The following is a 25,238-nucleotide window of genomic DNA, read 5'->3' on the forward strand; positions in this document are numbered from 1 at the left end:
GTCCTGACACACTGTGAGACCCCACACACCCCTGACAGGGTCCTGACACACTGTGAGACCCCACACATCCCTGACAGGGTCCTGACACACTGTGAGACCCCACACAGCCCTGACAGTGTCCTGTCACACTGTGAGACCCCACACACCCCTGACAGGGTCCCGACCGACTGTGAGACCCCACACAGTTCCCTGACGGGGTCCTGACACACTGTGAGACCCCACACATCCCTGACAAGGTCCTGACACACGGTGAGACCCCACACACCCCTGACAGGATCCTGACACACTGTGAGACCCCACACATCCCTGACAGGGTCCTGACACACTGTGAGACCCCACACAAATCTGACCGTGTCCAGACACACTGTGAGACCCCACACACCCCGGACAGGGTCCTGACACACTGTGAGACCCCACACTCCCTTGTCAGGGTCCTGACACACTGTGAGACCCCACACACCCCTGACAGGGTCCTGACACACTGTGAGACCCCACACATCCCTGACAGGGTCCTGACACACTGTGAGACCCCACACAGCCCTGACAGTGTCCTGACACACTGTGAGACCCCACACACCCTTGACAGGTTCCTGACACACTGTGAGACCCCACACACCCCTGACGGGGTCCTGACACACTGTGAGACCCCACACATCCCTGACAAGGTCCTGACACACTGTGAGACCCCACACACCCCGGACAGGGTCCTGACACACTGTGAGACCCCACACTCCCTTGTCAGTTTCCTGACACACTCTGAGACCTCACACTCCCCTGACACGTTCCTGACACACTGTGAGACCCCACACATCCCTGACAGGGTCCTGACACACTGTGAGACCCCACACATCCCTGACAGGGTCCTGACACACTGTGAGACCCCACACATCCCGGACAGGGTCCTGACACACTGTGAGACCCCACACTCCCTTGTCAGTTTCCTGACACACTCTGAGACCTCACACTCCCCTGACACGTTCCTGACACACTGTGAGACCCCACACATCCCTGACAGGGTCCTGACACACTGTGAGACCCCACACACCCCTGACGGGGTCCTGACACACTCTGAGACCTCACACTCCCCTGACACGTTCCTGACACACTGTGAGACCCCACACATCCCTGACAGGGTCCTGACACACTGTGAGACCCCACACATCCCTGACAGGGTCCTGACACACGGTGAGACCCCACACACCGCTGACAGGATCCTGACACACTGTGAGACCCCACACATCCCTGACAGGGTCCTGACAGACTGTGAGACCCCACACACCCCTGACAGGGTCCTGACACACTGTGAGACCCCACACAAATATGACCGTGTCCAGACACACTGTGAGACCCCACACACCCCGGACAGGGTCCTGACACACTGTGAGACCCCACACTCCCTTGTCAGGGTCCTGACACACTGTGAGACCCCACACACCCCTGACAGGGACCTGACACACTGTGAGACCTCACACTCCCCTGACACGTTCCTGACACACTGTGAGACCCCACACAAATCTGACCGTGTCCAGACCACTGTGAGACCCCACACAACCCTGACAGGGTCCTGACACACTGTGAGACCCACACACCCCTGTCAGGGTCCTGACACACTGTGAGACCCCACACATCCCTGACAGGTTCCTGACACACTGTGAGACCCCACACACCCCTGACAGGGTCCTGACACACTGTGAGACCCCACACATCCCTGACAGGGTCCTGACACACTGTGAGACCCCACACAGCCCTGACAGTGTCCTGACACACTGTGAGACCCCACACACCCTTGACAGGTTCCTGACACACTGTGAGACCCCACACACCCCTGACGGGGTCCTGACACACTGTGAGACCCCACACATCCCTGACAAGGTCCTGACACACTGTGAGACCCCACACACCCCGGACAGGGTCCTGACACACTGTGAGACCCCACACTCCCTTGTCAGTTTCCTGACACACTCTGAGACCTCACACTCCCCTGACACGTTCCTGACACACTGTGAGACCCCACACATCCCTGACAGGGTCCTGACACACTGTGAGACCCCACACATCCCTGACAGGGTCCTGACACACGGTGAGACCCCACACACCGCTGACAGGATCCTGACACACTGTGAGACCCCACACATCCCTGACAGGGTCCTGACAGACTGTGAGACCCCACACACCCCTGACAGGGTCCTGACACACTGTGAGACCCCACACAAATATGACCGTGTCCAGACACACTGTGAGACCCCACACACCCCGGACAGGGTCCTGACACACTGTGAGACCCCACACTCCCTTGTCAGGGTCCTGACACACTGTGAGACCCCACACACCCCTGACAGGGACCTGACACACTGTGAGACCTCACACTCCCCTGACACGTTCCTGACACACTGTGAGACCCCACACAAATCTGACCGTGTCCAGACCACTGTGAGACCCCACACAACCCTGACAGGGTCCTGACACACTGTGAGACCCACACACCCCTGTCAGGGTCCTGACACACTGTGAGACCCCACACATCCCTGACAGGTTCCTGACACACTGTGAGACCCCACACACCCCTGACAGGGTCCTGACACACTGTGAGACCCCACACATCCCTGACAGGGTCCTGACACACTGTGAGACCCCACACAGCCCTGACAGTGTCCTGACACACTGTGAGACCCCACACACCCTTGACAGGGTCCCGACCGACTGTGAGACCCCACACAGTTCCCTGACAGGGTCCTGACACACTGTGAGACCCCACACATCCCTGACAAGGTCCTGACACACGGTGAGACCCCACACACCCCTGACAGGATCCTGACACACTGTGAGACCCCACACATCCCTGACAGGGTCCTGACACACTGTGAGACCCCACACACCCCTGACAGGGTCCTGACACACTGTGAGACCCCAGACACCCCTGACAGGGTCCTGACACACTGTGAGACCCCACACACCACTGACAGGGTCCTGACACACTGTGAGACCCCACACACCCCTGAGAGGGTCCTGCCACACTGTGGGATTCCATAAAAATCTGGCAGTGTCCTGACACCCTGTGAGACCCCACACACCCCTGACAGGGTCCTGACACACTGTGAGACCCCACACATACCTGACAGCGTCCTGACACACTGTGAGTCCCCACACACCCCTGACAGGGTCCTGACACACTGTGAGACCCCACACAAATCTGACCGTGTCCAGACACACTGTGAGACCCCACACACCCCGGACAGGGTCCTGACACACTGTGAGACCCCACACTCCCTTGTCAGGGTCCTGACACACTGTGAGACCCCACACATCCCTGACAGGGTCCTGACACACTGTGAGTCCCCACACACCCCTGACAGGGTCCTGACACACTGTGAGACCCCACACATCCCTGACAGGGTCCTGACACACTGTGAGACCCCACACAGCCCTGACAGTGTCCTGACACACTGTGAGACCCCACACACCCCTGACAGGGTCCCGACCGACTGTGAGACCCCACACAGTTCCCTGACAGGGTCCTGACACACTGTGAGACCCCACACATCCCTGACAAGGTCCTGACACACTGTGAGACCCCACACACCCCTGACAGGATCCTGACACACTGTGAGACCCCACACATCCCTGACAGGGTCCTGACACACTGTGAGACCCCACACACCCCTGACAGGGTCCTGACACACTGTGAGACCCCAGACACCCCTGACAGGGTCCTGACACACTGTGAGACCCCACACACCACTGACAGGGTCCTGACACACTGTGAGACCCCACACACCCCTGAGAGTGCCCTGACACACTGTGGGATTCCATAAAAACCTGGCAGTGTCCTGACACCCTGTGAGACCCCACACACCCCTGACAGGGTCCTGACACACTGTGAGACCCCACACACCCCTGACAGGGTCCCGACCGACTGTGAGACCACAGACACCCCTGACAGGGTCCTGACACACTGTGAGACCCCAGACACCCCTGACACGGACTGACACACTGTGAGACCCCACAGTGCCTGGCATGATCCTGAAATAGTGTGAGACCCCACACTGCCCTGGCACGGTCCAGACAGGACGTGAGACCCCATACTCCTAACCGGATACTGACACACTGTGAGACCCCTCACACCCCTGACAGGGTCCTGACACACTGTGAGACCCCACACTCCCCTTTCTTTCTTTTTCAATCTTTTTATTGATTTTCATATATACACAAAAAAAATAACATAGTAATAAGTAAATTATGAATACAATAGACTTGAAATCACATTGATAATAAGATAATAATATCCTACTAAACATCAACAAAAGAAAATACCTTAATCAATCAACTCCACATGATTATATGAAAAAAAAAACAAAAATAACCATTAAAAAAGAAAAAAAATATTAAAAATATGTGAAAAAAAATATATATTAAAAAAAAAATAAAACACTAAACTAAACTAACATGGGCAATAATAACAGTTTACAAGTATAAGATAGTGTCAAAGAACTCCGGAACTCCATACCTGAACATGAATAAGCAGAAAGAAGGTCTGGAAAAGGCCAAATTAATTCATATGAAAATGTCGAATAAACGGTCTCCAAGTTTCTTAAAATTTAATTGATGAGTCAAAAATAGTGCTTCTAATTTTTTCCAAACTCAGATAAGAAATAGTTTGAGAAAGCCATTGAAATGTAGTAGGAGGATTTACTTCTTTCCAATTTTGTAATATAGACCTTCTGGCCATTAATGTTACAAAAGCAATCATTCGTCTGATTGAAGGGGAAAACTGATTACCATATTCATTTGGTATGCCAAAAATTGCAGTAATAAAATGAGGTTGTAAATCTATATTCCAAATTGAGGAAATAGTAGTAAATATGTCCTTCCAATAATTATGTAAAGTGGGACATGACCAAAACATATGGGTCAATGAGGCCACTTCTGAATAACATCTGTCACATAGAGGGTTAATATGAGAATAGAATCGAGCAAGTTTATCTTTAGACATATGAGCTCTATGTACAATTTTAAATTGTATTAAAGCATGTTTAGCACATATAGAAGAAGAATTAACCATTTGCAAAATTTTTTCCCATTTATCTGTTGATATGTTATATTGAAGTTCTTTTTCCCATTCTTGTTTAATTCTAACTGATATTTCTGGTTGTATCTTCATAATCATATTATAAATAAAAGCTACTAATCCCTTCTGACAAGGATTTAAGGTAAAGATCAAATCTGTAATGTCCACCAAAGTTGAATTAGGAAAAGATGGTAAAACTTTATGTAAGAAATTTCTAATTTGTAAATATCTGAAAAAATTAGATTTAGGTAATTCAAATTTATTGGAAAGTTGATCAAATGACATCAAAGTATCTTCAAAAAAGAGATCACGAAAACATTTTATACCTTTCCTTTTCCATATGTTAAAAGCTTGATCTGTCCAGGAGGGTTTGAAAAAGAAATTAAATAAGATAGGGCTATCAAGAACAAAGTTTTTCAAAATAAAAAACTTACGAAATTGAAACCAAATTCGTAATGTATGTTTAATAACAGGATTAAATATTTGTTTATTAAATTTAACTAAACCCGCAGGAAGGCAAGAACCAAGAACAGAGAATAGAGAATATCCCTTTACCTCATTACATTCCAAATTTACCCACTGTGGGCACAGTGGTGAATCCAAATCTAGTTTCCAATACAATAAATTACGAATATTATTTGCCCAATAATAAAATCTAAAATTAGGTAAAGCTAAACCACCATCTTTTTTTGATTTTTGTAATTGCTTTTTACTTAACCTAGGGTTTTTATTTTGCCACACAAATGAGGAAATTTTTGAATCAATGTTATCAAAAAAAGATTTAGGAATAAAAACTGGTAGGGCTTGAAATAAGTATAAAAATTTCGGTAAAATCATCATTTTAATAGCATTAATCCGACCAATTAATGATAAAAACAAAGGAGACCATCTTGTAGTAAGTTGATGAATTTGATGAAGCATAGGTAAAAAATTCAGTCTAAATAAATCTTTATATTTCTTGGTAATTTTTATACCTAGATAGGTAAAGTTATCAGTAACAACTTTAAATGGTATCCTATCAGTCAATAAAGTTTGTGCATTTAAAGGAAATAATTCACTCTTATCTAAATTTAGTTTATAACCAGAAAAAGTACCAAATTGAACCAACAAGGATAAAATAGCAGGAATAGACCTATCAGGGTCAGAAATATATAACAGCAAATCATCAGCATAAAGAGATAATTTATATAACTTCTCATTACGGGTAATACCAAAAATATTAGGAGATTCACGAATAGCAATAGCTAAAGGTTCTAATGCAATATTAAATAATAAAGGACTTAAGGGACAGCCTTGTCTCGTACCACGAGATAATTGAAAAAAAGAGGATCTGTGGTTATTCGTAAAAACAGAAGCAATATGTTTATGATATATTAATTTAATCCATGATATAAAGTTAGGACTAAAATTAAAATTTCTCAATGTATTAAATAAATATATCCATTCAACTCTATCAAAAGCTTTTTCAGCATCTAATGAAATAACTGATTCTGGGATTGTGGGTGGTGAAGTATGAATTATATTAATCAATTTTCTAACATTAAAAAAGGAATACCGATTCCTCATAAAACCAGTTTGATCTTCTGAAATAATCTGAGACAGTACTTTTTCTAATCTAATAGCTAAAATTTTTGTAAGAATCTTAGAATCTACATTTAATAGTGATATAGGGCGATAAGATGTACATAAAGTAGGATCTTTATCTTTTTTAAGAATTAGAGAAATATTAGCTTCATAAAAAGATTGAGGTAATCTCTTCTTAGCAAACGCATCATTAAAAAATTCACATAACCAAGGAGAAAGCAAAGAAGAAAAAGTTTTAAAAAATTCTACTATATAACCATCAGGACCAGGAGCTTTCCCTGAGTTCATTGATGAAATAGCCTCTCCTATTTCCACCATAGAAATAGGAGCATCTAACAGACTATGGTCTTCATCAGTCAGTTTAGGAATATTCAAATTGTTAAAAAAATTATCTATCATGGACTGGTCACCATCAAATTCTGAATGATATAAAGATTTATAAAAATCTTGAAAGGTATTATTAATTTCTTTATGATCAGTAGTTAAATTACCGTCTGATTTGCGAATTTTAATAATTTGTCGCTTAGTCGAGATAGCCTTTAATTGATTAGCTAACAGTTTACCAGTACGGTCACTATGAATATAAAATTGAGCCCTGGTCCTAATTAATTGATTTTCAATTGAAGAAGATAATAGTAAACTATGTTCCATTTGAAGCTCAACTCTCTTCTTATAAAGTTCTTTGGTAGGAGTCACGGAATAAATCTTATCAATTTCCTTGATTTTATCCACCAATAAAGCAATATCTAAATATCTTTGTTTTCTTTTGCCAGCAGAATATGAGATAATTTGACCACGAATAAAAGCCTTAAAAGAGTCCCAAAGTATTCCTCTGTCGATTTCTTCAGTACAGTTTGTAGAAAAGAACAAGTCAATTTGCTGTTTTATATAAGTAATAAATTCTGGGTCTTGAAGCAAAGTAGCGTTAAGTCTCCAAGATCTGGTATTATTGGAATAGTCCGAAATCTTAATAGATAACTTCAAAGGTGCATGATCCGAAATAGTAATAGAATCATATTTACAATCAATAACATCCGTTAATAACCGATGATCAATAAGAAAATAGTCAATTCTAGAATAGCTATGATATACATGTGAAAAAAATGAAAATTCTTTATCTTTAGGGTTCAAAAACCGCCATATTTCTGTAATTCCCGAGTCAACCATAAATGAATTAATAAGTAGGGCTGATCTATTCGGAAGAGTGCGAATAGGTTTAGATCTATCCATCGAAGGATTCAAACAACAATTAAAATCTCCACCCATTATCAACATATATTCATTTAGATTAGGAAGAGAGGTAAATAAACGTTTAAAAAATTCAGGGCAATCAAAGTTTGGAGCATAAATATTAACTAGAACAACTTTCCGATGGAAGAGTAAGCCAGTTATCAACAAAAATCTACCCTGTGGGTCAGAGATAATTTCATGATGTGTAAACGATATTGAGAGATCTATAAAAATAGACACACCCCTAATTTTGGCGGTACAATTCGAATGAAATTGTTGACCCTTCCAGAACCAAAAAAAATGTTGATTATCCTCCCTCCTGATATGGGTCTCCTGTGCAAAGATAATATTAGCATTCAGTCTATGGAATACTTTAAATATTTTTTTACGTTTAATCGGATGATTTAAACCATTAGTATTCCAGGAGATTAAGTTAACAGATCTATCCATCATACCAATATTAATTGTGTGTATCATAAAATGTTAAAAAGACACAGAACCCACAATTCAGGAAGGAGGAAAATTGATTCAGGAGCAACCGGAGAACATGACAACTCAACAATATTAGTAGTTTAAAGTCGGCCCATAAACTAAAAGCAAAAAAATAAAAAGCAAAAGCGTGAAAAAAGATCCCTACCCCCTCCCCCCACCCTTCGAAAAAAAGCCAAGCGGCAGGCGCATAATCTAATACTAATATTACCCCCATTTCAAGATGGCAGCTCTATAAAAAAAGATTAAAAGAAAACTATATAACACCCAAATTAAGATATAGAGTTGCAAAAAAAATATATATATATATCAATCAGAATAAAAGAAAACTAATATAATACAACAATCATTAATAAAAAAAAGTATAAACGTCAAAATTTAAGTGTAATATACCTTTAAAAAAAAATCCCATATTCAAATACAAGATGACGTTTCAAGAGCAAAGACTTATGGGAAGAAGAAACGCCATTTTGAAAAAACCATATTACTAAATACAAATGTGAGTTCAGCAATCTGTTAAAAGACAAAATAACATTTAAAAAAAAGGGATATAATAAACAGTACAATATATATATATAAAACAAAAACAAAAATCCAAAACATTCGTCCCATATCTGAGTACAGGCAAACAGATAAATGCTTGTAAAAAACAGAATCTTACGGGAAAAAGAAACGACATCTTAAAAAAAAGGTAAATCATTATTGCAAAATATAAACGTATATAACCAAAACAGAAAGAAAAAAAGAAGAATATTAGCAAAATTAAGAAGAACATCTATAAACAATGATGCTAGTAAAAAAAAACCGGACCCATAGATCAAAAAACAAAAAGTTATAACCCAACTTCATAGGTTAAAACTTAAAATAGAAAGATATCCTCTCTCCGAAAAATCTTCCACATAACACATAGTTCAAGTTGCAGTAGAAGATCGAAATTCTTCAACAAATTTCTTCGCTTCTTCTGGAGTGTTGAAAAATCGTTGACTGTTGTCGTCCAGCACAATTCTAAGCTTCGCTGGATACATTAAAGCTTGTCTAAGTCCAATCGAGTGAATCTCTGACCCGACACAGTTGCCTGACAGGGTCGTGACACACTGTGAGACCCCACACACCCCTGACAGGATCCTGACACACTGTGAGACCCCACACACCCCTGACAGGATCCTGACACACTGTGAGACCCCACACATCCCTGACAGGGTCCTGACACACTGTGAGATCCCACACACCCCTGACAGGGTCCTGACACACTGTGAGACCCCACACACCACTGACAGGGTCCCGACCGACTGTGAGACCCCACACATCCCTGACAGGGTCCTGACACACAGTGAGACCCCACACATCCCTGACAGGGTCCTGATACACTGTGAGACCCCACACACCCCTGACAGGGTCCTGACACACTGTGAGACCCCACACACCCCTGAGAGGGTCCAGACACACTGTGAGATTCCATAAAAACCTGGCAGTGTCCTGACACCCTGTGAGACCCCACACACCCCTGACAGGGTCCTGACACATTGTGAGACCCCACACACCCCTGACAGGGTCCCGACCGACTGTGAGACCCCAGACACACCTGACAGGGTCCTGACACACTGTGAGACCCCAGACACCCCTGACACGGACTGACACACTGTGAGACCCCACAGTGCCTGGCATGATCCTGAAATAGTGTGAGACCCCACACTGCCCTGGCACGGTCCAGACAGGACGTGAGACCCCATACTCCTAACCGGATACTGACACACGCTGGGACCCCTCACTCTCCTAAACAGGTTCCTGACACACTGTGAGACCCCACACACCCCTGACAGGATTCTGATACACTGTGAGACCCCTCACACCCCTGACAGGGTCCTGACACACTGTGAGACCCCACACTCCCCTGACAGGGTCCTGACACACTGTGAGACCCCACACACCCCTGACAAGCTCCTGACACACTGTGAGACCCCACAATCTCATTTTAGGTTCCTGAAACACAGTGAGAGGCCACTCACGCCTGCTAGGGTCTGGACGCACAGTGAGATCCCACACATCCCTGGCACGTTCCTGACCCACTGTGAGTCCCCACACACCCCTGACAGGTTCCTGACACACTGTGAGACCCCACACACCCCTGACAGGGCCCTGACACTGTGAGACTCCACACACCCCTGACAGGGTCCTGACACACTGTGAGACCGCACACACCCCTGTCAGGTTCCTGACACACTGTGAGACCCCACACATCCGTGAGAGATTTCCGACCAACTGTGAGACCCCACACACCCCTGACAGGGTCCTGACACACTGTGAGACCGCACACACCCCTGTCAGGTTCCTGACACACTGTGAGACCCCACACACCCCTGACAGGGTCCTGACACACTGTGAGACCCCACACATCCGTGAGAGATTTCCGACCAACTGTGAGACCCCACACACCCCTGACAGGGTCCTGACACACTGTCAGACCCCACACATCCCTGAGAGATTCCCGACGAACTGTGAGACCCCACACACCCCTGACAGGGTCCTGACACACTGTGAGACCCCACACACCCCTGACAGGGTCCAGACACGCTGTGAGACCCCACTCAACCCTGGCACGGTACTGACACGCTGTGAGACACCACACACCATTGACAGGGACCTGACACACTGTGAGACCACACACACCCCTGACAGGATCCTGACACACTGTGAGACACCACACACCATTGACAGGGACCAGACACACTGTGAGACACCACACATCCCTGACAGGGTCCTGACACACTGTGAGACACCACACACTATTGACAGGGACCTGACACACTGTGAGACCCCACACACCCCTGACAGTGTCCTGACACACTGTCAGACCCCACACATCCCTTAGAGATTTCTGACCAACTGTGAGAACCCACACACCCCTGACAGGGTCCTGTCATACTGTGAGACCCCACACACCCCTGACAGGGTCCTGACACACTGTGAGACCCCACACACCCATGACAAAGTCCTGTCATACTGTGAGACCCCACATACCCCTGATAGGGTCCTGACACACTGTGAGACCCCACACACCCCTGACAGTATCCTGATAGACTGTGAGACCCCAGACAACCCTGACAGGGTCCTGACACACTGTGAGACCCCACACACCCCTGACAGGGTCCTGACACACTGTGAGACCCCACACACCCCTGACAGGGTCCTGACACACTGTGAGACACCACACAGTACTGACAGGGTCCTGACACACTGTGAGACCTGACACATCCCTGACAGGTTCCTGACACATTGCGAGACCCCACACACCCCAGGCACGATCCAGACAGGACGTGAGACCCCACACTCCTAACCAGATACTGACACCCGCTGGGACCCCTCACACTCCTAAACAGGTTCCTGACACACTACGAGACTCCACACATCCCTGACAGGGTCCTGACACACTGTGAGACCCCACACACCCCTGAGAGGGTCCTGACACAATGTGAGACCCCACACACTCCTGACAGGGTCCTGACACACAGTGAGACCCCACACACCCCTGACAGGATCCTGACACACTGTGAGACCCCACACACCACTGACAGGGTCCTGACACACTGTGAGACCCCACACACTCCTGACAGGGTCCTGACACACTGTGAGATCCCACACATCCCTGACAGGGTCCTGACACACTGTGAGACACCACACACCCCTGACAGGGTCCTGACACACTGTGAGACCCCACACACCACTGACAGGATCCTGACACACTGTGAGACCCCAGACACCACTGACAGGGTCCTGACACATTGTGAGACCCCACACACCCCTGACAGGATCCTGACACACTGTGAGACCCCACACACCACTGACAGGGTCCAGACACACTGTGAGACCTCATAGAGCCTGGCATGATCCTGAAATAGTGTGAGACCCCACCCACCCCTGGCACTGTCCAGACAGGATGTGAGCCCCCACACTTCTCGCCGGATACTGACACCCGCTGAGACCACACACACTCCTAAACAGGGTCCTGACACACTACGAGACTCCACACATCCCTGACAGGGTCCTGGCACACTGTCAGATGCGACACTCCCCTGACAGGTTTGTGATACACCATGAGATGCCACACACACCAGACAGGGTCCTGATTCACTGGAATTTAGAAGGATGTGAGGGGATCTGATTGAAACATATAAAATTTTGAAGGAATTGTATACATTAGAGGCAGGAAACATGGTCCTGATGTTGGGGGAGTCCAGAACCAGAGGCCACAGCTAACAATAAGCGCTAAGTTATTTAGAACGGAATTCAGGAAAAACTTTTCACCGAGAATTGTGGATCTATGGAATGCTCTGCTTCAGAAGGCAGTGGAGACTAATTAACTGGATGCTTTCAAGAAAGAGTTAGATAGAGCTCTTAAAGATTGCGGAGTCAAGGGATATGGGGAGAGGACAGGAACGGGGTACAGATTGTGTCTGTTCAGCAATGATCACATGGAATGGCGGTGCTGGCTCAAAAGGCTGAATTGCCTACTCCTGCACCTATTGTCTATTATCAATTGACAAACTCTGAGACCCCACACAACCCAGGCAGGGTCTTGACACATGTGAGACCCCTCACACCCCTGACAGGGTCCTGACACACTATGAGACCTGACACATCCCTGACAGGGTCCAGACACACTGTGAGACCCCACACCCCTTACATGTTCCTAACACATCGAGAGACACCACAGCCTCCTAAGGGGATACTGACAAACAGTGAGACCACCCACACATCCCTGACATGGCCCTGACACACTGTGAGATCCCACACACCCCTGACAGGGCCCTGACACACTGTGAGACCCCACACACTCCTGACAGGGTCCTGACACACTGTGAGATCCCACACACCCCTGACAGGTTCCTGACACACTGTGAGACCACACACACCCCTGACAGGGTCCTGACACACTGTGAGATCCCACACACCCCTGACAGGGTCCTGACACACTGTGATGCCCCACAAACTCATTTTAGGTTCCTGACACACAGTGAGAAGCCACACATGCCTGCCACGGTCTGGACGCACTGTGAGATTCCACACACACCTGGCATGGTCCTGACACACTGTGATATCTCCCACACAACTGAGAAGATCCTGACAGACTGTGAGATCCTACACATCCCTGTCAGTGTCCGGACACACTGTGAGAGCCCACATTCCCTGGCATGGTCCTGTCACACTGTGAGATCCCACACACCCCTGACAGGGCCCTGACACACTGTGAGACCCCACACACTCCTGACAGGGTCCTGACACACTGTGAGATCCCACACACCCCTGACAGGGTCCTGACACACTGTGAGACCACACACACCCCTGACAGTGTCCTGACACACTGGGAGATCACACACACCCCTGGCAGTGTCCTGACACACTGTGAGACCCCACACACCCCTGACAGGGTCCTGACACACTGTGAGACACCACACACCCCTGACAGGGTCCTGCCACACTGTGAGATCCCACACACCCCTGACAGGGTCCTGCCACACTGTGAGACCCCACACACCCCTGACAGGATCCTGACACCCTGTGAGACCCCACAGAGCCTGACATAATCCTGAAATAGTGTGAGACCCCCCACACCACTGGCACGGTCCAGACAGGATGTGAGACCCCACGCTCCTAACCGGATACTGACACCCACTGATTGTGTCTGATCAGCCATGATCACATGGAATGGCGGTGCTGGCTCAAAAGGCTGAATTGCCTACTCCTGCACCTATTGTCTATCATCAATTGACAAATTCTGAGACCACACACAACCCCGGCAGTGTCTTGACACACAGAGAGACCCCACAGATGCCTAGCAGGGCGCTGACAATCTGTGAAACCCCATACGCTCCTGACAGGGTGCTGACACACTGTGAGACCCCACACACCCCTGACAGGATCCGGACACACTGTGACACCCCACACACCCCTGACATGGTTCCGACACACTTTGAGACCACACACACCACTGCAAGGGTCCCGACACACTGTGAGACGCCACTTAACCCTGACTGGTTCTTGATACACCACGAGATCCCACACCCACCTGATAGGGTCCTGATGCACTAGAATTTAGAAGTATGCGAGGTGATCTGATTGAAACATATCAGATTTTTAGGGGATTAGACATGCTAGTGACAGGAAACATGTTCCCGAGTCCAGAACAACAGGCCACAGTTTAACAATAAGGGGTTGGCCATTTAGAACTGAGTTCAGGAAAAACTTTTTCACCCAGAGAGTTGTGGATCTATGGAATGCTCTGCCTCAGAAGGCAGTGGAGTCCAATTCTCTGGATGCTTTCAAGAAAGCGTTAGGTAGAGCTCTTAAAGATTGCGGAGTCAAGGGATATGGGGAGAGGGCAGGAGCATGGTACTGATTATGGATAATCAGCCATGATCACATTGAATGGCGGTGCTGGCTCAAAAGGCTGAATTGCCTACTCCTGCACCTATTGTCTATCATCAATTGACAAACCGTGAGACCCCATACACTGCTAGCAGGATCCTGACAAACTGAGACACCACAGATGCCTGACAGGCTCCTGAAACACTGGGACTCCACACACACCTGGCACGGTCCTGAATCAGTCTGAGACCCCACACACCCCTGGCACGGTTCTGACAGGATGTGAGACCCCACACTCCTAACCGGATACTGACACCCGCTGGGACCCCTCACAACCCTAAACAGGTTCCTGACACACTTCGAGACTCCACACATCCCTGACAGTGTTCTGACACACTGTGAGACCCCACACATCCCTGACAGTGTTCTGACACACTGTGAGACCCCACACACCCCTGACAGGGTCCTGACACACTGTGAGACCCCACACACCCTGACATGGTCCTGACACACTGTGAGACCCCACACACCCCTGACAGTGTCCTGACACACTGTAAGACCCCACACACCCTGACATGGTCCTGACCCGCTGTGAGCAACACACACCCCTGACAGGGTCCTGACACACTGTGAGACCCCATAAACCCATGGCAGAGTCCTGACACATTGTGAGATCCCACACGTCTCTGACAGGGTCCTGACACACTGTGATGCCCCACAAATTCATTTTAGATTCCTGACACACAGTGAGAAGCCACACACGCCTGCCAGGGTCATGACACATTGTGAGACCCCACACACACCTGACAGCGTCCTGACACACTCTGAGACCCCACACACCCCTGACAGGGTCCTGACACACTGTCAGACGTGACACTCCCCTGACAGGTTTGTGATACAAAATAAGATGCCACACACACCTGATAGGGTCCTGATACTCTGGAATTTAGAAGGATGTGAGGGGATCTGATTGAAACATATAAGATTTTGAAGGCATTGTATACACTAGAGGCAGGAAACATGGTCCTGATGTTGGGGGAGTCCAGAAGCCACAGCTAACAATAAGGGGTATGTCATTTAGAACGGAATTCAGGAAAAACTTTTCACCCAGAGAGTTATGGATCTATGGAATGCTCTGCTTCAGAAGGCAGTGGAGACCAATTCTCTCGATGCTTTCAAGAAAGAGTTAGATAGAACTCCTAAAGATAGCAGAGTCAAGGGATATGGGGAGAAGGCAGGAACTGGGTACTGATTGTGGCTGATCAGCCATGATCACATTCAATGGCGGTGCTGGCTGAAAAGGCTGAATTGCCTACTCCTGCACCTATTGTCTATTATCAATTGACAAACCGTTAGAACCCACACACACCTGACAGACTCCTGAAACACTGAGACCCCACAGAACCTGGCATGATCCTGAAATAGTGTGACACCCCACACACCCCTGGCACGGTCCAGACAGGATGAGAGACCCCACACTCCTAACCGGATACTGACACCCGCTGGGACCCCTCACAACCCTAAACAGGTTCCTGACACACTACGAGACTCCACACATCCCTGACAGGGTCCTGTCACACTGTGAGACCCCACAGATGCCTAGCAGGGTGCTGACAATCCGTGAGACCCCATACGCCCCTGACAGGGTCCTGACACACTGTGAGACCCCACACACCCCTGACAGGGTCCTGACACACTGTCAGATGCGACACTCCCCTGACAGGTTCATGATACACCATGAGATGCCACACACACCTGATAGGGTCCTGATACTCTGGAATTTAGAAGGATGTGAGGGGATCTGATTGAAACATATAAGATTTTGAAGGGATTGTATACACTAGAGGCAGGAAACATGGTCCTGATTGTTGGGGGAGTCCAGAACAAGAGGCCACAGCTAACAATAAGCGCTAGGTCATTTAGAACGGAATTCAGGAAAATCTTTTCACCCAGAGAGTTGTGGATCTATGGAATGCTCTGCTTCAGAAGGCAGTGGAGACCAATTAACTGGATGATTTCAAGAAAGAGTTAGATAGAGCTCTTAAGGATAGCGGAGATGAGGGAAGTGGGAAGAAGGCAGGAACGGGGTACTGCTTGTGGATGATCAGCCATGATCACATTGAATGGCGGTGCTGGCTCAAAAGGCTGAATTGCCTACACCTGCACCTATTGTCTATTATCAATTGACAAACCCTGAGACCCCACACAACCCAAGGCTGTGTCTTGACGCACTGTGAGACCCCACACAACCCTGGCTGGGTTGTGACACACAGAGAGAGCCCACAGATGCCTAGCAGGGCGCTGACAATCTGTGAAACCCCATAGGGTCCTGATACACTGTGAGACCCCACACACTCCTGACAGTGTCCTGACACACTGTGACCTCCCACAAACCCCTGACAGGCTCCTGACACACTGTGACACCCCACACACCCCTGACAGGGTCCTGACACACTGTGAGACCACACACACCCCTGACAGGGTCCTGACACACTGTGAGATCCCACACACCCCTGACAGGGTCCTGACACACTGTGATGCCCCACAAACTCATTTTAGGTTCCTGACACACAGTGAGAAGCCACACATGCCTGCCACGGTCTGGACGCACTGTGAGATTCCACACACACCTGACAGGGTCCTGACACACTGTGACACCCCACACACCCCTGACAGGGTCCTGACACACTGGGAGATCACACACAACCCTGACAGGATCCTGACACACTGTGAGACCCCACACACCCCTGACAGGATCCTGACACACTGTGAGACCCCACACACCCCTGACAGGGTCCTGACACACTGTGAGACACCACACACCCCTGACAGGGTCCTGACACACTGTGAGACCCCACACACCCCTGGCAGTGTCCTGACACACTGGGAGATCACACACACCCCTGGCAGTGTCCTGACACACTGTGAGACCCCACACACCCCTGACAGGGTCCTGACACACTGTGAGACCACACACACCCCTGACAGGGTCCTGACACACTGTGAGATCCCACACACCCCTGACAGGGTCCTGACACACTGTGATGCCCCACAAACTCATTTTAGGTTCCTGACACACAGTGAGAAGCCACACATGCCTGCCACGGTCTGGACGCACTGTGAGATTCCACACACACCTGACAGGGTCCTGACACACTGTGACACCCCACACACCCCTGACAGGGTCCTGACACACTGGGAGATCACACACAACCCTGACAGGATCCTGACACACTGTGAGACCCCACACACCCCTGACAGGATCCTGACACACTGTGAGACCCCACACACCCCTGACAGGGTCCTGACACACTGTGAGACACCACACACCCCTGACAGGGTCCTGACACACTGTGAGACCCCACACACCCCTGGCAGTGTCCTGACACACTGGGAGATCACACACACCCCTGGCAGTGTCCTGACACACTGTGAGACCCCACACACCCCTGACAGGGTCCTGACACACTGTGAGACCACACACACCCCTGACAGGGTCCTGACACACTGTGAGATCCCACACACCCCTGACAGGGTCCTGCCACACTGTGAGACCCCACACACCCCTGACAGGATCCTGACACCCTGTGAGACCCCACAGAGCCTGACATGATCCTGAAATAGTGTGAGACCCCCCACACCACTGGCACGGTCCAGACAGGATGTGAGACCCCACGCTCCTAACCGGATACTGACACCCACTGATTGTGTCTGATCAGCCATGATCACATTGAATGGCGGTGCTGGCTCAAAAGGCTGAATTGCCTACTCCTGCACCTATTGTCTATCATCAATTGACAAACCGTGAGACCCCATACACTGCTAGCAGGATCCTGACAAACTGAGACACCACAGATGCCTGACAGGCTCCTGAAACACTGGGACTCCACACACACCTGGCACGGTCCTGAATCAGTCTGAGACCCCACACACCCCTGGCACGGTTCTGACAGGATGTGAGACCCCACACTCCTAACCGGATACTGACACCCGCTGGGACCCCTCACAACTCTAAACAGCTTCCTGACACACTTCGAGACTCCACACATCCCTGACAGTGTTCTGACAAACTGTGAGACCCCACACATCCCTGACAGTGTTCTGACACACTGTGAGACCCCACACACCCCTGACAGGGTCCTGACACACTGTGAGACCCCACACACCCTGACATGGTCCTGACACACTGTGAGACCCCACACACCCCTGACAGTGTCCTGACACACTGTAAGACCCCACACACCCTGACATGGTCCTGACCCGCTGTGAGCAACACACACCCCTGACAGGGTCCTGACACACTGTGAGACCCCATAAACCCATGGCAGAGTCCTGACACATTGTGAGATCCCACACGTCTCTGACAGGGTCCTGACACACTGTGATGCCCCACAAATTCATTTTAGATTCCTGACACACAGTGAGAAGCCACACACGCCTGCCAGGGTCATGACACATTGTGAGACCCCACACACACCTGACAGCGTCCTGACACACTCTGAGACCCCACACACCCCTGACAGGGTCCTGACACACTGTGAGACACCACACACCCCTGACAGGGTCCTGACACACTGTGAGACCCCACACACCACTGACAGGATCCTGACACACTGTGAGACCCCAGACACCACTGACAGGGTCCTGACACATTGTGAGACCCCACACACCCCTGACAGGATCCTGACACACTGTGAGACCCCACACACCACTGACAGGGTCCAGACACACTGTGAGACCTCATAGAGCCTGGCATGATCCTGAAATAGTGTGAGACCCCACCCACCCCTGGCACTGTCCAGACAGGATGTGAGCCCCCACACTTCTCGCCGGATACTGACACCCGCTGAGACCACACACACTCCTAAACAGGGTCCTGACACACTACGAGACTCCACACATCCCTGACAGGGTCCTGGCACACTGTCAGATGCGACACTCCCCTGACAGGTTTGTGATACACCATGAGATGCCACACACACCAGACAGGGTCCTGATTCACTGGAATTTAGAAGGATGTGAGGGGATCTGATTGAAACATATAAAATTTTGAAGGAATTGTATACATTAGAGGCAGGAAACATGGTCCTGATGTTGGGGGAGTCCAGAACCAGAGGCCACAGCTAACAATAAGCGCTAAGTTATTTAGAACGGAATTCAGGAAAAACTTTTCACCCAGAGAATTGTGGATCTATGGAATGCTCTGCTTCAGAAGGCAATGGAGACTAATTAACTGGATGCTTTCAAGAAAGAGTTAGATAGAGCTCTTAAAGATTGCGGAGTCAAGGGATATGGGGAGAGGGCAGGAACGGGGTACAGATTGTGTCTGTTCAGCCATGATCACATGGAATGGCGGTGCTGGCTCAAAAGGCTGAATTGCCTACTCCTGCACCTATTGTCTATTATCAATTGACAAACTCTGAGACCCCACACAACCCAGGCAGGGTCTTGACACACTGTGAGACCACTCACACCCCTGACAGGGTCCTGACAGACTATGAGACCTGACACATCCCTGACAGGGTCCAGACACACTGTGAGACCCCACACCCCTTACATGTTCCTAACACATCGAGAGACACCACAGCCTCCTAAGGGGATACTGACAAACAGTGAGACCACCCACACATCCCTGACATGGCCCTGACACACTGTGAGATCCCACACACCCCTGACAGGGCCCTGACACACTGTGAGACCCCACACACTCCTGACAGGGTCCTGACACACTGTGAGATCCCACACACCCCTGACAGGTTCCTGACACACTGTGAGACCACACACACCCCTGACAGGGTCCTGACACACTGTGAGATCCCACACACCCCTGACAGGGTCCTGACACTCTGTGATGCCCCACAAACTCATTTTAGGTTCCTGACACACAGTGAGAAGCCACACATGCCTGCCACGGTCTGGACGCACTGTGAGATTCCACACACACCTGGCATGGTCCTGACACACTGTGATATCTCCCACACAACTGAGAAGATCCTGACAGACTGTGAGATCCTACACATCCCTGTCAGTGTCCGGACACACTGTGAGAGCCCACATTCCCTGGCATGGTCCTGTCACACTGTGAGATCCCACACACCCCTGACAGGGCCCTGACACACTGTGAGACCCCACACACTCCTGACAGGGTCCTGACACACTGTGAGATCCCACACACCCCTGACAGGGTCCTGACACACTGTGACACCGCACACACCCCTGACAGGGTCCTGACACACTGTGAGATCCCACACACCCCTGACAGGGTCCTGACACACTGTGAGACACCACACACCCCTGACAGGGTCCTGACACACTGTGAGACCCCACACACCCCTGGCAGTGTCCTGACACACTGGGAGATCACACACACCCCTGGCAGTGTCCTGACACACTGTGAGACCCCACACACCCCTGACAGGGTCCTGACACACTGTGAGACACCACACACCCCTGACAGGGTCCTGCCACACTGTGAGACCCCACACACCCCTGACAGGGTCCTGCCACACTGTGAGACCCCACACACCCCTGACAGGATCCTGACACCCTGTGAGACCCCACAGAGCCTGACATGATCCTGAAATAGTGTGAGACCCCCCACACCACTGGCACGGTCCAGACAGGATGTGAGACCCCACGCTCCTAACCGGATACTGACACCCACTGATTGTGTCTGATCAGCCATGATCACATTGAATGGTGGTGCTGGCTCAAAAGGCTGAATTGCCTACTCCTGCACCTATTGTCTATCATCAATTGACAAACTCTGAGACCACACACAACCCCGGCAGTGTCTTGACACACAGAGAGACCCCACAGATGCCTAGCAGGGCGCTGACAATCTGTGAAACCCCATACGCCCCTGACAGGGTGCTGACACACTGTGAGACCCCACACACCCCTGACAGGGTCCGGACACACTTTGAGACCACACACACCACTGCAAGGGTCCCGACACACTGTGAGACGCCACTTAACCCTGACTGGTTCTTGATACACCACGAGATCCCACACCCACCTGATAGGGTCCTGATGCACTGGAATTTAGAAGTATGCGAGGTGATCTGATTGAAACATATCAGATTTTTAGGGGATTAGACATGCTAGTGACAGGAAACATGTTCCCGAGTCCAGAACAACAGGCCACAGTTTAACAATAAGGGGTTGGCCATTTAGAACTGAGTTCAGGAAAAACTTTTTCACCCAGAGAGTTGTGGATCTATGGAATGCTCTGCCTCAGAAGGCAGTGGAGTCCAATTCTCTGGATGCTTTCAAGAAAGCGTTAGGTAGAGCTCTTAAAGATTGCGGAGTCAAGGGATATGGGGAGAGGGCAGGAGCATGGTACTGATTATGGATAATCAGCCATGATCACATTGAATGGCGGTGCTGGCTCAAAAGGCTGAATTGCCTACTCCTGCACCTATTGTCTATCATCAATTGACAAACCGTGAGACCCCATACACTGCTAGCAGGATCCTGACAAACTGAGACACCACAGATGCCTGACAGGCTCCTGAAACACTGGGACTCCACACACACCTGGCACGGTCCTGAATCAGTCTGAGACCCCACACACCCCTGACACGGTTCTGACAGGATGTGAGACCCCACACTCCTAACCGGATACTGACACCCGCTGGGACCCCTCACAACCCTAAACAGGTTCCTGACACACTTCGAGACTCCACACATCCCTGACAGTGTTCTGACACACTGTGAGACCCCACACATCCCTGACAGTGTTCTGACACACTGTGAGACCCCACACACCCCTGACAGGGTCCTGACACACTGTGAGACCCCACACACCCTGACATGGTCCTGACACACTGTGAGACCCCACACACCCCTGACAGTGTCCTGACACACTGTAAGACCCCACACACCCTGACATGGTCCTGACCCGCTGTGAGCAACACACACCCCTGACAGGGTCCTGACACACTGTGAGACCCCATAAACCCATGGCAGAGTCCTGACACATTGTGAGATCCCACACGTCTCTGACAGGGTCCTGACACACTGTGATGCCCCACAAATTCATTTTAGATTCCTGACACACAGTGAGAAGCCACACACGCCTGCCAGGGTCATGACACATTGTGAGACCCCACACACACCTGACAGCGTCCTGACACACTCTGAGACCCCACACACCCCTGACAGGGTCCTGACACACTGTCAGACGTGACACTCCCCTGACAGGTTTGTGATACAAAATAAGATGCCACACACACCTGATAGGGTCCTGATACTCTGGAATTTAGAAGGATGTGAGGGGATCTGATTGAAACATATAAGATTTTGAAGGCATTGTATACACTAGAGGCAGGAAACATGGTCCTGATGTTGGGGGAGTCCAGAAGCCACAGCTAACAATAAGGGGTATGTCATTTAGAACGGAATTCAGGAAAAACTTTTCACCCAGAGAGTTATGGATCTATGGAATGCTCTGCTTCAGAAGGCAGTGGAGACCAATTCTCTCGATGCTTTCAAGAAAGAGTTAGATAGAACTCCTAAAGATAGCAGAGTCAAGGGATATGGGGAGAAGGCAGGAACTGGGTACTGATTGTGGCTGATCAGCCATGATCACATTCAATGGCGGTGCTGGCTGAAAAGGCTGAATTGCCTACTCCTGCACCTATTGTCTATTATCAATTGACAAACCGTTAGAACCCACACACACCTGACAGACTCCTGAAACACTGAGACCCCACAGAACCTGGCATGATCCTGAAATAGTGTGACACCCCACACACCCCTGGCACGGTCCAGACAGGATGAGAGACCCCACACTCCTAACCGGATACTGACACCCGCTGGGACCCCTCACAACCCTAAACAGGTTCCTGACACACTACGAGACTCCACACATCCCTGACAGGGTCCTGTCACACTGTGAGACCCCACAGATGCCTAGCAGGGTGCTGACAATCCGTGAGACCCCATACGCCCCTGACAGGGTCCTGACACACTGTGAGACCCCACACACCCCTGACAGGGTCCTGACACACTGTCAGATGCGACACTCCCCTGACAGGTTCATGATACACCATGAGATGCCACACACACCTGATAGGGTCCTGATACTCTGGAATTTAGAAGGATGTGAGGGGATCTGATTGAAACATATAAGATTTTGAAGGGATTGTATACACTAGAGGCAGGAAACATGGTCCTGATTGTTGGGGGAGTCCAGAACAAGAGGCCACAGCTAACAATAAGCGCTAGGTCATTTAGAACGGAATTCAGGAAAATCTTTTCACCCAGAGAGTTGTGGATCTATGGAATGCTCTGCTTCAGAAGGCAGTGGAGACCAATTAACTGGATGATTTCAAGAAAGAGTTAGATAGAGCTCTTAAGGATAGCGGAGATGAGGGAAGTGGGAAGAAGGCAGGAACGGGGTACTGCTTGTGGATGATCAGCCATGATCACATTGAATGGCGGTGCTGGCTCAAAAGGCTGAATTGCCTACTCCTGCACCTATTGTCTATTATCAATTGACAAACCCTGTGACCCCACACAACCCAAGGCTGTGTCTTGACGCACTGTGAGACCCCACACAACCCTGGCTGGGTTGTGACACACAGAGAGAGCCCACAGATGCCTAGCAGGGCGCTGACAATCTGTGAAACCCCATAGGGTCCTGATACACTGTGAGACCCCACACACTCCTGACAGTGTCCTGACACACTGTGACCTCCCACAAACCCCTGACAGGCTCCTGACACACTGTGACACCCCACACACCCCGGACATGGACCTGACACACTGTGAGACCCCAAACACCACTGCCAGGGTCCTGACACAGTGTGAGTCACCACAGTCTGCTGGCAGGGTCCTGACACACTGTGAAACTCCACATAACCCTGTCCGGTTCTTGGTACAGCACGAGATCCCACACCCACCTGATAGGGTCCTGATGGACTGGAATCTAGAAAAATGCGAGGTGATCTGATTGAAACATAAGATTTTTAGGGGATTAGACACACTAGATACAGGAAACATGTTCCCGAGTCCAGAACCAGAGGCCACAGTTTAACAATAAGGGGTTGGTCATTTAGAACGGAATTCAGGAAAAAACTTTTCACCCAGAGAGTTGTGGATCTATGGAATGCTCTGCTTCAGAAGGCAGTGGAGTCCAATTCTCTGGATGCTTTCAAGAAAGAGTTAGACAGAGCTGTTAAGGATAGTGGAGACGAGGGATATGGGAGAGGGCAGGAACGGGGTACTGATTGTGGCTGGTCAGCCATGATCACATTGAATGGCGGTGCTGGCTCAAAAGGCTGAATTGCCTACTCCTGCACTTATTGTCTATTATCAATTGACAAACAGTCAGACCCCAGACACACCTGGCATGATCCTGAAACAATGTGAGACCCCACACACCGCTGGCACGGTCCTGACAGGATGTGAGACCCCACACTCCAAAACAGGTTCCTGACACAATACAAGACTCCACACATTTCTGACAGGTTGATGAAACACTGTAAGACCCCATACGCCA

The 25,238-nt window shown here is 49.6% G+C and overlaps 1 protein-coding gene across 1 annotated transcript in view; it reads left to right on the top strand.

Annotated features, from left to right (window-relative positions):
• Positions 1 to 25,238, top strand: part of LOC132388599 (NACHT, LRR and PYD domains-containing protein 3-like) — a 104,289-nt gene that overhangs the window by 61,515 nt on the left and 17,536 nt on the right. The gene's annotated exons all lie outside the window — the stretch shown is intronic.

The sequence above is a fragment of the Hypanus sabinus genome, unplaced genomic scaffold (assembly GCF_030144855.1).
Source record: "Hypanus sabinus isolate sHypSab1 unplaced genomic scaffold, sHypSab1.hap1 scaffold_361, whole genome shotgun sequence".
Lineage (NCBI taxonomy): Eukaryota > Metazoa > Chordata > Chondrichthyes > Myliobatiformes > Dasyatidae > Hypanus > Hypanus sabinus.